The sequence below is a fragment of the Ursus americanus genome, chromosome 4, assembly GCF_024610735.1.
Source record: "Ursus americanus isolate L20-20 chromosome 4, mUrsAme1.1.p, whole genome shotgun sequence".
Lineage (NCBI taxonomy): Eukaryota > Metazoa > Chordata > Mammalia > Carnivora > Ursidae > Ursus > Ursus americanus.
The window spans coordinates 58,980,966-58,996,510 of NC_142130.1; the positions used below are offsets into that span (position 1 = coordinate 58,980,966).

General features: G+C 37.9%; 1 protein-coding gene and 1 pseudogene across 2 annotated transcripts in view; one reads left to right on the top strand and one right to left on the bottom strand.

Moving 5' to 3' along the window:
- The window catches only part of LOC123784277 (protein NDRG4 pseudogene), an 84,095-nt pseudogene extending 69,527 nt beyond the window's left edge, over positions 1-14,568 (top strand).
- Positions 1-15,545, bottom strand: part of LOC123784132 (uncharacterized) — a 351,543-nt gene that overhangs the window by 276,852 nt on the left and 59,146 nt on the right. The gene's annotated exons all lie outside the window — the stretch shown is intronic.

The following is a 15,545-nucleotide window of genomic DNA, read 5'->3' on the forward strand; positions in this document are numbered from 1 at the left end:
TCCCATGAGGATAGGTACCACGTCTGCCTTATTTACTCCTGTAACCTCTAATTTTTAAACAGTACCTAATACACAGAGGAAATAAAATAGGTATACAGTAAATAAACTGTATTTTTAAAAAACTTGTACATTGGTATACATAGTTTGTACAGGACAGAAAACTTTTCAGTCACTGAGTCAAGTCATTTCTTTTTTACTAAGATATAACTTTTTTTGGTCATAATTTTACTAACTATCAGAATTATGGATACCTCTGTACTGCTTATAAAGAAAATCTAAGTTTTGGAAATTATGGCTTAAAGCTATAAAGTTTAATTACAACTGTCTTCAATCAAGTTGAAAATTTTGTGTAACCTAGCTTTTAGAGTCCTCAAATAAATACAATATTTTGATTTTGTAGCATTGTAAATTAAATACTCTGTGAAAAGTCTGATAAGAATGTATTGCCAGTAAAGATGAGATTAGAGTGAAGCCTTCAGGGATACAACAAACTGCTTACTCTGTGTCAGGAGAATAATCCTATCTATTCACATGAATCTATATAAATACATAACCACACACATACATTGTACTGTAAACATTGAAATCTAGCATGGCTCCTCTAAGGAAGTAATTGCTGCCAACACATCTAATCAACACAATCTTATTTTAAGATTATAAAAATGAAAATGCCAAGGTCTACTATCTGGATATTATATTCAGCAAGTAAAGGAAGAAAAGGAAAAAAAATGAAAGAATCTGATTTTTTGAAGCTTGTTGATTTCTATAAATTCCTTGATCATTTCATTATTTACTGAATTTATCTGAGAATAGAGACATCTATATTTTTGCAAAACTTCCCATGCTATCTTGAGTCTCAGACATTTTTTTATATGACCTAAATTATTATATGACCTAAATTTATATTGACCTAAATTAACTTTTTCATTATTATCAACAATGTCTGTCTTGCTTAATTAATTTATTCAGGAATTATTTACTTTGTATATGAATTTGTCAGCTCAAGTACAAAGAATAGCATCCTTTCTAGCTCTTTGGGGATATAAAGCAGGATGCCTCTGAGAATACAACCATAATTTCAATATATTTAAAGAAAGAATATGTCAGCCAGAGGTGAATTTATCAATCACCGAGACAGTGTATACGAGAATCATAGAAGTACACTTTCTCTAGGCCTTTCTAAATAACTATTGAGGAAAGGGCACCTTAACCAGTGGTCTGACATTTTGGTAGCCATTGCTCATGATCAGAGAGATGGGTCAGGCTATCTTATCTGGGTGTCTTTAAAGCTAAATTCATCTCTTTGATATGTTTCAGGTCCAATATCTAGATTCTGATACTGATTTCAATCCTCATGGAAATCCAATTATTGTACAGAAAACATGTGCTTCTTATACTGAACTTCAGATTCTCTATCATGGGATATTAAAATTATTATAAAATCAGAAACTGACATTGAGAGGGTTTCTTTATTCACTCACCAATATATTAAGAGCCTTCTATAATGATGTAAATTATGATAGATGATAAAAATAAGCAAGATGGCCATTGTCCCCAACCTCACTGAGCTTACACTATAGTGAAGAATTTATACAGGTAAGAAACCACTTGCAATAAAATGTGATGAGTGTTACGACGAGAGGGATCAGGATCTTACAGTGGATGTGTATTAGGGGTATGTAATATACTTACATATTTATAACGGGATCAGGGAATACTTCATGGAAGAAATTTCATTAAGCTAAGCCGAAAAGATAGCTAGCCAGGTGAAGGGGGAGGAGTATGCAGCAACACTCATCTAGAGTGTTGGGAGAGGAATAACATGGGCAAAGCTCCTGAGTTGAGAAAGAGCACAATATTTTCAAGAAATTAAAGAAAGTCAGTGTTCTGAAGTAGAGAGTACCAAGATGGAAGGGATCTGTGAAAGAAAAGGCTAGGGAGGCAGGTAGAAGCCAAATCATTCTGGTCTATGAAAAATTATGTTAAGAAACATAGACATTATCCTGATTATAGTGTGACTATCTTAAAGGTTTTTTGCAGGAGAGTTATATGGTCAAAATTTAATTTAGACATCTCCCTCTAGAGAATACTCTGTGCAGAGAAAGACTCGGGGACACAAGTTTGAAAGGTATGGCAATATGAAGAGATGGTATGTCTAGGGATTTGTAATCAATAGGACTGGACCAAATAAGTATAATGAGTACTTACTACCTTGGATGCTTCCATCTGTGGGTGGTGATACATCTTATTTTAAATGGATAAGGCATCATTCTGGTTTTATATAGTAATCCTGTGAACTTGGTAAATGCGGGTATGTCCTTGGTAGCTGAATGATATATTGACTTTTGGTATATTGATCATAGTAAAGTTTCTTAGCATAGAGGCTGAACTTTTGATTTAATAAATTCATCAAGGGAATGAATGGGTTTACTATACCCCCTAGAAAGAGACTGCTGATCTTGTCTCAGGCAGATATTCATATATATATATTTGTCCATGTAATTCTCAGGACAATAGCTTAAGTTAAAGAAAATATACCATGATAAAAATCGTTAAAGGTAAATGAATAAGGACTATCTAGTGACTAGAGATAAAAGGCAAAATAGCTTACAGAGAAAACATATACATTTCTTTATAAAAGAAACTTTATTTTAGTCTTGCATTGTCTCTATTTATTTATGGTAGAATAAAATATAAAAGTAGATCTTGGAGCTCAGGACTGGTGGATAAATTATTGCTTTTTGTAGATATTTACAAGAATTTCAGGTGATATAATACTACATAGAGACCTTACTTTTAAGTAGAGTAGAACTATGGACTGTTACAGTTTATTGAATGATGTTCCCTAGTAAACAAATAAAAGACACTTTCATAGGGAAAGATCTCACCAAAGAACTTTATCCAATACAAGCTCAAAGATTTTCATTTTCATGGAGACACTGGAACCTCTTTCAGTCTGGTTTTCTCTCAAGCCATATTCTCCTCCTTATTACTTTCAAAGACAGGACAGCCCTCATTGCTCCAGCCCCTTAGCACCTTAATCCTCAACTCTTGCTTCCAATGGCTTTTGTCTCCTCTAATTAAGTATACAATTCTAGGGAAATCAAAATCAAATCCTCACTGAAGAAAGCTTTAGAGTGTTTAATCCAAAAAGTGAAGTTTTTGATACAAAACAAGAGCCGCTTCTACACAATGTATGATGAAAGGCTTGACACACTTCAGTTTCTCCTATAACCAGAACCAAAATTCTCAAGAGGAAGATTAAAATGCTGTCACGATTATATTTCAGAAGACAGAATGGTGACTCACTCTAGGTATGCATGGGTAACATTAATTCTCCTCTGTGGAAAAAAAGAGCAACAACTGTACAATCTTGGCTAAAAACAAAACAAAAACAGAGACACTGAGCTGTCACATGTATAAAATGCTCAGTTTCATTTTAACAATAGAACCCCAAATTTTCAAATAGTCAGAAACAGTAATTTTACCAAGGGGATTTTTGACATCCAATATATATGTCATTTTCTTTTTCTCTATCTCTTTTACCTGTAACATATTTGACCTTGAAGATGCATTTGATCAAAAAACATAATTCCCCTTTGATGAGAATGTCTTTCTGAGATGCACCCCTCTCTGAGCAGTGTAATGTGTCCACTTCACAGGGAGCAGCTCTGATTCTGTCTAGTAGAAAAGACAAAACTGTGTTTCTGTTACTGACCAAGCCTGGGGAAAACTGTGTCTTTCAAAGACAAAGGCAATATCAAGGCAATGAAACTTTTGGCAGCCATTATGAGCATCAAGCTGTGTCTTGTATTCAGCTGCTGAATAGACACTACACTAAAGCATTAGAGAGATTTGTTGGTGACAGCTGCCACCTCGTCTATCAGCCATTACAGGAATAGCATTGAAGCGTACGTTTAGTATCCCAGATGAAGGTTTAAATCCTTGTTAGTTCTGATTTACCCTAAAGAAGGTAAAGTTTTGGCAACATTGCATAACAGCACTAAAAAAAAAGAAAAAAAAAACACACATAAAAAACAACTTCTTTGTTTTTCCTAATGAATCAAGTCTAAGTAGTGATGGGCATTTCTGGTGTTCCAAGTCCTTTCTGTGACATTGCACATGCATTTTAACAATTATAGCTGGACTTGGAGAGGGAGATTGCGAGCTCTTAGTATTTGTTTCTGCCTCTGGTAGGCACGCTGAGAGAATAAAAACTCGGGGAAGTCAATATTTTTGAAAAGCAAGAAAGGGGATAAAATTCAGTGAGCAGTTCAAGGTTGAGCTCTACCACCTACTAGAACCTAAAGAATCAACTTTCAGTTGTTAATTATATATGTTAATATTGTATTTATGTGGAATTTTGCAGAGTTAAATACTTTATATTTTTACTTCATTTCTGACTTGCTGTTCATTTAATGCTTGATTGGAAATAATAATAGCAGCATGTGGAGGTATTTCAATTGTGAAAAGGAAAATTAGTACAGTAAATCATTGAGAAGTTTACATTCTCCCACCCACCTATATCAATACAGCTCCGATGCCAGCCACTGTTTTTTGAAATGTCTTTTAAGGAGAGAAGATTAGACAGCTTTTCAACAGAGAGCAACTTTTTTCCAAAAAACAGATAGAGACAAAGGATTTAGTTCTGTAAAGAAAAAATTAAAAAGTAAAAACAATAGTAGCTGGAAGAGTCCTTTGGAATCAAGCTTCATCTCTCCAGATGTGTGTCCACCAGCACCCAAAATTAATCTAGGTCACTCAGCTGTTCAACAAAGTGTCATTTATTCATTTGCTCACTGCTTCAAAAATTCATCCAAGTCTTATACATATTTTCTACATAGATAATCATGCTACCTGTGAAAACGGACATTTTTCTATCTTCCTCCCCAACCTGAATACGTTTTATTTCCTTTCCTTATCTTATTGTATTAGCTAGGACTTCCAGTACACAATTGAAAAGAGAGGGCATCCTTGACTTTTCCTGATCTTAGTGGGGATTGCTTTGTATTTTTAATCTATTCTCCAAAAATTATCCCTTCTCTGCTCTCTTTTAATAAAGAAATATGAGAAAGAATTCATTGTTTGCCAACACGGAGCTGGCTCTAAATTGTGGCAAGTTACAAAATAGTCACTATAATATGAAAAGAGAAGTTTAAAAAATAAACCAGTAACTGGAAGTTGCTATTTTTAATCTTTTGAATATATTTAAAATTATGAAAACATATGCCAGGCAGGTCAGAAATAAGTGGCTAAAAATGACTTTCAAGGGTCAAAAACTGCCCAAAACTCCAGATTCCTTTCTTTACTTCAAACTATTTTTAATGACTTGCACTTAAATTTAAATTCATCATAGAAGATAAAAACAAATAGGAGAAGCCAGTGAAAACAAAAAGTCACCTATTAACCAAAAGACAATTCCTCTATCATGATCTTATTTTGTTCTGACTTAAGATTTTCTGTATGTATTTGATATAGATCTTTTTCAAATGCACATGGTTTTATAACCAGAAAATTGTAGTCAACCAATTTGCTATTATTAAGTACTCAAGTTCTCTATAATTTTTGCTTTTCGGGGATATTTACATTGCTTCCATATTTTGCAATTATATGCGGTGGCAAACAAAAATAATTGACTTGGAGAACACTTTCAGAAAGACAAAAATGCTCCAGTCATACAGAGAACTTAAAAGCAGCCCCATATTACACTATTGGGCATACTTACAATACTTACAACACTTAGAAAAAGAAACCCTAAAGATCTTTATTTTTAACCAAGTTTCAGTTTCAGTAAAATTAGGTGATCAATCAACTTGTTTTCACCAGCTGATTGACTGTGTTCTTTTGGGGCACATTACTTGAAACTTAGTGCACTGAGTATGAACACAGTAAAACGAGATTCACATTTGAAAAAGTTTATCCTGTCAACTATGTGGAAAACTGATCAGAGGGAAATGAAATAACTGGATCTGGAATACAAACTCCGATGCAGTTGTATTAATCAAAGTGAAAATGAAGACCTGAACTAAAATTCTAAGAAGACACATAAAAGGGAGGTAAAAGTCCATGACAAACTGATAATATTAGATTTGTAGGGTAAGAAAGAAGGAGTAGATAAAGACAATGTTTGAGTTTCTATAATGAGCAATTATGTGAATTTTTGTGCTATTAACTGTGGAAGTAATTTCAGGGGGAATATGATGAGTTCAAGTATAGAAAATGAATTTGAATTGTTTATCATACATCCCAAGAGCATTCTGATAGATGGCTTAATTTATGGATTTTAAGCCTTGAAAAAAGATCTGGGTTAGAGAGACTTCTAGAATCAACAGCACAAAAGTGGGAAATAAACTGAGGAATAGATACAATGACCCAAGTACAGGATATAATGCATAAAGAGAAAATGAAGAATGGAACCTTTAAGAGCAACTCATTTAACAAGTTAAATATAAAAACTCATGAAGGACTTTGACAAGAAACAGTGAAAGATAACATGCTAAAAATGAGAATAAAAGAGCTGCTACTTTGGTTAAGAGAGAGAAGTTTCAGAATGAATATATGATAATTCTGTCATATATTTACAAAGAGCTCAAGGAGAAAAAGTACTACAAAGGGACCCCCCCCATACCCTGGCCTCATGACTCCACGTAAAGGAAGTGCTCTTAAAATAACTTTTCTGGCTGCTTTTTCCCCAGAGAAAAGTGACTGATGAGCATGGGGAGCTGGAAGAAGGAGCTGGCAGCTACCACGCCTTCCCTCATATTCCTTGCCATGCAGGGGGCTTGCCTCTGTGAAAGAGGCTTACAGCCTAGGATACGTTTGATTCATGGAAGTTTAGAGAGCCCATCTGACTGCACATAGAATCCATGTCCTTCAACTCAGGTGTTGTGATAATGCTGACATTCTAATCTCCCTTCCCACTGACCCATGTCCTATTTCTCAACTGTTTCAGAACTCAGGCATGAAAGAGAATGCTGTTATGTATTGACTGATTCAAGCATCGGTAATAAGGATTGAATAGCGTTCGTCCACCTAACAGAGGCAGGATGTGGTTACAAATAACCGTGTAATCATAATTAGAGCAGTTTTATTGGAAGCCAGACTGTAATCTGTTGGACAATAAATGTGTTACAAGTGGTGATCAGAAGGATGGATTATTCCTACCAGAGTGTTGGCTTTTGAAAGAAAAGAAACAGTGTGCTCACTCGGGAGGACTTGGTGCTGAGGGAGCTCTGCGACGAAGCTACTGTTACTGCTTTTTAATGTGAACAGAGCACAACATGTTTAACGTTTTAGGGTAAAATGAGCTGTAGGTGCAGGAGACAGAGCGGACTTGATGAAATGTAGTCCTTGAAGTAGTGAGAGGACATCAATTTCAGAGCACAGGTGGGCAGAGCCAGGCAGGTGTGGGCAGAGCCAGGCAGGTAAGGGCAGGTTTAGGGGAACAAAGAGCTAAGAACGTGAAGCCAAGTAAGACAGGACCTTTGTTTGCTAGGAGCACATTCTAGGGTTGTTGAGGAAGACCAACTGAATCAAGCTCAGCATGATGCAAGGTGTAAGATAAGATTTGAAAATCTAGCTCTTCTCCTATAGAGCGACTCTTCTCCAATTTCAGAGCACTCATTTATTTTCCCATAGGGAATAAAAAAAACTGGAGAATGAGCTTCTGATGCAGCCTCTACACGAAGACAGTTTAATACTCAAGAAGAGTGCTATCACTCAAATCCTTGTTGGGACAATTTACGTCGGTCTTTTAAGGCTTCTTCAATATCTTGGCCTAATACCCTGCATAAATACTTGAGAAGTAGCCCGTTAACTGTTAAAGAGTGTGTGTATTTCGTTTTGGGAACTTCTGAGATTGGATGGTTTAACATTTTTGTGAGATTTCTGTCCAAGGTATATAAGATATGAGAAGAAATTTATTTTGAAAATATTCTGAATCTAGAGTATCTTCAAAAAAACTACAATGTATATAATCAAGACATTTGTCTGTCAAAGCCTGAGTCAGCACATGAATGTGCACAAGGCGGAGAGGTATAGGGAAGGCAATAAACCAAAATAAGATACTAAACCTGCATATAAGACTGGTTTGAGTCCAGCTTCCCTTTCCCTAGTTTGATCTCTGGCACGTTGCTTAATCTTTTCTTTCAGTTCCTTTCCTTGTAAACTGTGGAGGGAAAGGAGGGAGAAGAGCAGCTTTTATTGACCACTAACTTTGTTTGCTGTGCTCTGCTGGGAGATTTATTTACTAGAGAGAGCAGTAAATGTAGTGGTGATGGATATGAAGTCTGGAGCCAGGCTTCCTAAGTTTGAGGTTTGGCTCCCCCACTGAAGAGCCGCATGACCGAAGTTCATTTCTTAAATTCTTTATGCCAATGTTGACTCACCTGTAAAATGCCAATGACAACAAAGGTTGATGACTCACTTGCAATACCTTGTGGTTATTAAGTGAGCTACTGAATGGAAGCTCTTCCAACTGTGTCTAGAACATGGTAAGCAGAACATAAATATGAGTTATTTTATAAATTACCTCACAGGGTGGTTGCAACAATCAAATGAAGTAATAGAAAAGAAAAAAACAAACACTGCTTAGCACAGTGCCTGGTACCTAAGAGATTCATGACAAATTGTCCCTATAATTATATTTTCTAAGGATTTGGTTGACAGTCTTGTCATTAGGCAATATTTATTACTATTTTCAAGATAAAGCAACTGAAACAATAAAATTCCAAGAAACTTTGAACCACTGGAAAATAAAATCCAGAATCCAAGTTCTATTCTAAATAGTTTTTAAAAGTCTGTGCTCCTTCCATTAATTCGTTCTACATAATGAGTCAAAATTTAATAATGCCTACTTCATAGTGTTATTGTAAGGATGAAAGGAGTCAATATTTATAAAATGCTTTGTGAACAGTAGGAGTTGAATTAATCTATGTATCATTACATGCCATGGAAAAGTCTATATTCACAAGTCTTACCTACCATCACATTCCAAGAGAATATGAACTCCAAGTGTGGACCACAATTTATGATATCGCAACATAGCCTGTCTCAAAGTTTCTCCTAATTTGCAAGAGAATTCAGAGGAAGAACAGATAGGGTGAGGCCTCTGAATCTACTTTATGGATAGCTGGCACCAGAATTGATATAGAACATGAATATTACAGCTTCTATGTGAGGCAAACAAATGAGTACTTTTTTCCTACCCAAAACCAAAACACACATGTTCCTCTAAATAAATGATAATGTACCACCGTGTGTGAAAAAAGAGATTTATAGCAAGATGTATTAAGTGTCTGAAAAATAAATCAGTGAAAATGACACTGTACGGAAAACCGATACTGAAATTTGGAGCAATACAAAAGGAGTAAGTTATGTAAAAGAATACATTTCTTCATAAATTGAAATACAATTAATTGTAAATGTGCCTAACTCATTAAAAGTTAAAAGGCGTTCATTTCAGCTAGCTTATAATATGAGCCTGGAAAAGCTTGTTGGTTTTCAATTTCAATATACATTTCATTTTCTATAAATATTATGATGAACATATCTATAAAATTAACAATAGGCAGGAAAAGCAATGCCTAATAAACCTAGTATCAAGAATTATTGAGTGCAAATTAACTACACAATTCATAAGTGGTGTAATTAGTTTTTAATTAATAATCCACTTGACCTTTTAGGAAGTAGATGATATTTCTTTATTGCTGAATCACACTAGAGACAAGTAGGAGCTATTCTTCAATATTTGTATCAGGTGGCAAATAGCCTGAATGATTAGTTGTCATGGTTAGTTTGCTTGAAAAGTAAATATTTTTCCCTACCAGCATTTTTGTAAGAACTTGAAATTTATCTAAAAAGAATTAACTAATGTTTGGTATTTAAAGAATGCTAACCATTTTTAGCATTATGGGACCACAAGATCCAATGATGAAGAGCAGTTATTCTGAAAAATAAGACCATCTCACTTGATTAACAAATGCAGAGTTTACCAATATTTCAGAAAGGAACCACATATAACCCCAAATAATCAGATACTCAGCATCAAGATGGGATTCCTTAATATAGTTGGGGATTTCCCCTGAAATATAGTCTGAAACTTGCTCAGACTCTAGTTTTCTTTAATATTTAAGGAATTCTGTTTATTACCTATGTCTTGGAATCCATAAGCATTTAACATAAACTGTTCTCTAGTAAACTGTGGAAGCTGAAAGGAATTATATATAGTATCACCACAGAAGCATAAAACCTCAGGCTTCAGGAAAACAAAGAAAAACAAAGATTCCTGATAAAATCTATCTTTCTCCTCCTATCAAATGTTTTAATTACCACTTTCTAGTCTGAATTATTTAAAAACCGTATCTAGAATAGATTTGCAATTCTTTGTTATCTATCCATCCATCATTTATCATCCATCTACTCATCCACCCGTCATCTATCTATAGTAATTTATTGTAGGATGGATTTACATAATTTTCCCACTTCCAATTTAAAGGCATCACTGCCTGAAGTCGCATCTATTCCCAGATTCTTCCGTTACATGAGTCAACAACACTTTCGGATAATAAATGTCAACGTAGATACACATACTTCCTGCTGTTTCATAACAAAAAGAATACTGACGTGTAAAATTAGACCAGATACTGGAGTTTGATGATAGAGCACTAACTCTTCTAACACTTAGGCTTGTGAAAAATGTTACACTGCTCAGGAAAAACAAATTTTTCAGGAGGTCAGGGTATATAACGTAAAAAACCTGATTAATTTTTTGGGTTTTTTTTTTATTATCAATAGAAATAGTTCTTTCCAGTTTTGCCTCTGCCAAATTTATTTTTCACATCCTCCAAAGATTCTTCTTATCTTACTTTAGATATTTTGTGAAATATTATGCATTTTGTGGCCTGGGGTAAAATAACCATGCTATCCACGTATTCTAGAGGCTAATGTTTTTCAATTACTCTTTCTGGCTAAAAAAAATTATATAACATTTTGTATTATTTAAAAATAGTTCATTACATTAAAAAGATCAGAGTAATTAGGAAATATTTCTCAATTTCATTAATCCACAAAGAATAATAAACCATAAAGGAAAATGGGCTGAGTTAGCATTCCCACTTTTAATTCAGACCTTCACAGTAGACAAGCTATGAGCTCCTGAAAACAAGGAAAAACAAAGTGGTTTAGGTTAGTAGTTGGTATAGGAATTCATCTTAGTATAGGAACTATATTATTTTGGAAAAATAGTTTAACCAACCCTTAAATGGTAACAATTTAGATCCAAGAAAAGGGTGTTACAAAGGCTTCAGAGAAGGCCAAACTGCCCTGTTTAAGATAAAGAGAGAAAATGTCTTTGTTGTTGCAAAGAAGGTGGAGCAAGATGAAAGATCCTAGCAGTGAAAAGAAAAGACAAAGTGAGATGATCCAGGGGAGAAAGAGGCGTGAGTGCTGCTATAGACTAAATGTTTGTGCACCCCCAAAGTCATAAACTGAAATCTTATTTGGAGGTGGAGCCTACGAAAAGTGATTTGGTTATACGGGTAGAACCCTCATGAATGGATTTGGTGCTCTTATGAAAGAGATCCCAGGAGCTCCCTCCCACCAGTGAGCACACAGCAAGAAGACAGTGGTTTATGGATCAGGAAACGGACCCTCACCAGACACTGAATCTGCTGCCAACTTCATCTCGGACTTCCCAGCCTCCAGCTCTATAAGAAATCCTTTTCTGTTGTTTACGAGGCACTCAGTCTGTGGTACTCTGTTACGGCAGCCCAAACCCAACCGCCCACCAATGGCTGAATGGATAAACAATATGTGGGATATGCGTACAATAGAAAATGATTCAGACTTAACCAGGCCTAAAGTTCTGACGTGTCACACATGCTACAACATTGAAGACATTATGCAAAGTGAGAGAAACCAGCTGCCAAAGGACAAATACTGTAGAATGCCTCTTATCTGAGGTACCTAGAATAGCCAAATCCATAGAGTGGAATGGTGGTTGCCAGGGACTGGAGGAAGAGGAAAACGGGGAGTTAATTTTACTGTTTCAGTTAATTTTACAAAGTTTCAGTTGAGAAAATGAAAAGTTCTGGACGATGGATGGTGGTGACAGTTGCACAGGATTATGAGTGTACTTAGTGCCGCTGAATTTAAAAAATGGTTAAAATGGCAGCTTTTGTGCAATGTATATCTTATCACAATGAAAAACTTTATTTAGAAGTCGACAATGGCGATTTTCAAGAATAAGGATGCCTACAGTTCCATTTGAAGTTGTTTGTGATACAAATCCCACTGGTTTTCTACCACTGAAGTCTTTAGAAAAATATAGTGTGTTCACGTTGTAAAATTTTAAGAGGCTCATGTTGATCAATGTGGCTCAGCATATACAGAATCAAAGCCCAAGAGGCAGAGAAGACTGAATATGTAAATTCCCTGGGAACTTGCTTAGGAAGAATTTTGGACTTTTGTAAATCATGCTATTAAGAGACATAAGGTAACTTTTGTCCCTGAGATGTGGAGGAGGCCCCCAGCTGATATACACATGACCTTCCCAAAGAAAGGTACAAGAAAACATTGTGGTTAAACTCCGGGGAGTAAGAGGTGCCTCTTTCTTTTTTGCTCCGGTAGATACCTTAGGCACCATTTCTTGCTTTGTCCAAGAGGATGCATCAAATTAAAAACAAAATTGTTAAGAAAAACTGTATGCTTCAAAACTACCTTTACCTCTGCCTCCCCAAATAGACATACTCCAAAGATTTTGTATAAGTTTTACTTCTCACTTTAAGATAATCAAAATGTAGTTATATTTATGTATAATAAAAATAATGCATGAAATATTACTTATTTACTCTTGAGACTTCCAAGTTTTCTTTGGAATATCACTTTTATTAAAAATAAACATGTGATACCAGTTAGGGATCCATGTAGGGTGTTAGCTCTTCAGTATCAGCAGTTCTGAGAGGCAGAAGAGTACAGGAGGTAAGAGAACCCAGGTATGAATTTAGACAAAACTAGAATAATATTCTGTGGCCTTGGAAAAATTGCTTGTGTCTTTTTTCTTAAAAGACTGCTATGGAGGGGCGCCTGGGTGGCACAGCGGTTGAGCGTCTGCCTTCGGCTCAGGGCGTGATCCCGGCGTTATGGGATCGAGCCCCACATCAGGCTCTTCCGCAATGAGCCTGTTTCTTCCTCTCCCACTCCCCCTGCTTGTGTTCCCTCTCTCGCTGGCTGTCTCTCTCTCTGTCGAATAAATAAAATAAAAAATCTTAAAAAAAAAAAAAAAGACTGCTATGGACACAGCACCTCGCCTCCCCCTCATGCTGCCCCCTCCCTCTGGACCCTGGTGACTCAGACCTTTGTTTGCCCTTCCTAGTAGAGGCGGAGTGCCTTCTGGTGGAGAGCTTGGATGGGGAACACGACTTCGGGAAGCCTTACCACCTTCTGGACGTGGTGATCTGGGTCTTCCCCCAGGGAAACCACCCTACCATCCTCACCTCCCATGATGTGGGTGGGCCTCAATCACAAGCTATGCTCCAACACCTTCTTCAACTTTGAGATCAAGCAAGAGATCACCAAGCACTTTGTGGTGTGCCACGTGGATGCCCTGGTCAGCAGGTGGGGGCTCATGGTTTCCCCAGGGGTACCAGTTCCCCTCCATGGAGCAGCTGGCTGCCATGCTCCCCAGCGGGGTACAATACATGATTGAGTTCAGAGTGGGATCTAGAGCCTATGTGCTGGCCAAGTTTGCACCCATCTTCCCCAAACTGGTGCAGGAGCTGGTGCTGATGAACCCTGATCGCAGTAGGAAGGCTGGATCAACTGCGTGGCCACCAAGCTCTCTGACCTGACTGGCACTTTACCTGACACAGTGCTATCCCACTTCTTCTGCCAGAAATTGCTGGTGAACAACACAGAGCTGGTTCAGAGCTACTGGCAGCAGACTGGAACGTAGTGAGCCATGCCAACCCGCAGCTCTTCTGGAACATGTACAACAGCTGCAGAGACCTGGACATTAACCTGCCCGGAGCAGTGCCCAATGCCAGACCCTCTGCCTGGTGATGCTGGTGGGTTGGGGATAAGGTGTCTGCCGAGGATGGGGTGGTGGAGTGCCACTCCAAACTGGATCCAACCACTACGACCTTTCTAAAGGTGGCAGATTCCAGGGGGTTCCCCAGGTCACATAGCCAGGGAAGCCGACTGAGGCCTTCAAATACTTCCTGCAAGGCATGGGCCACATGCCCTTGGCCAGCAGGGCCAGCCTTGCCCACATCTCTCACTGGTGCCAGCTCAGTGGAAGGCAGCAACCCGTAGGCCTGCACCTACTCAGAGAGTGGTGAGGCGCTGGGCCATATCAGTCACACCATGGAGTTGTCCTGGTGGAGCCCTTGGCCCAGCAAAGACACCCACCTTCCCCATCCACATACTGCAATCGTCCTGCCAGCTCATTTTCCCTGTCTGAGCCAAGGCCCTGAGGTAAAAAGTTGCCTGATCCTCCATCTCCATGGGGACCTGACTTGGGGGCTGAGGTTAAATCCTGGGATAGCCCATGGGGTTTGGACATACCCCTGAGAACTTCTTGGTCTCTGCTTTTGGGAGCCAGTATGTGGTTGAGGCTGTGTTGGCTGAGGGTCTCAGTAGACCCCCATTTTTGCCCCCATGTTCCATGGACAACAACCCAATCAGCAGCAGTGTGCCCACGGCCACCAGAAACATGGTGTTGCTAGCGAGAGTTTTGGTCACATGATCCCAACATTTGATGTGGGCATCACTAAGAAAGAAGAGAGTTTATCTGAAGAGATATGATCCAAGGCAGTGAGACTTCTGCAGGCCTGCATCACCATCTCAGGACTATTGGAGTGGCTTGGGCTGGGGCTTGGTGGTCCTGTGGTGGGAAGTGAAGGTTTCTGAAGTGAACATGGGCCAGGCTGAGGAGAAAGGATCTCTATGTACCCAAGTCCCCTCCTTTCACCTGCAGCCCAGGACTGTGCCATACACTTCGTGCCCACCCACACTATCAAGGAAAATCTCCTGGCCCAGAAACCAAAGCCATTTGTCTTAGAGCCTGAATCAATTGCCACAAACCCTAAAACAAGTGAAAGAGCAGAGAAAACAATGAAAACTGCAGGCTTGTGGAGGGGGAAGCTGTGTGTGGGGGTGCTCTGAGACTGAGAGGACCCTTGCATCCACATTTCCTTTACACATATCACCCCCTTCTAGAATCCTAGTTCATTACTAGACAGTTCTAAAGCCTGGTGGAGTATTAGTGTGTCCCCAGTTGTATTCATGCACATGCTTCCTTTGAATATCAAATGTGACCATTTGAAAAGCTGATAGAATTAATCCTTAACTATAGATAGTGCTGCAAATCTTGGATTTTTTTTTTTTTTCCTGAGGAGATCTATAAATATAGATATATCGGGTTCTCCTGCATGTGGTTTTCCATCAGAGGCTGTCTCTTTGGTCAAGGTGAACTTTTAATGGAGTTCATTATTTTCTTCTCTGAATAAAGTGAAGAACCTAATTTTGTGCATTTTGGTGGCTAATGT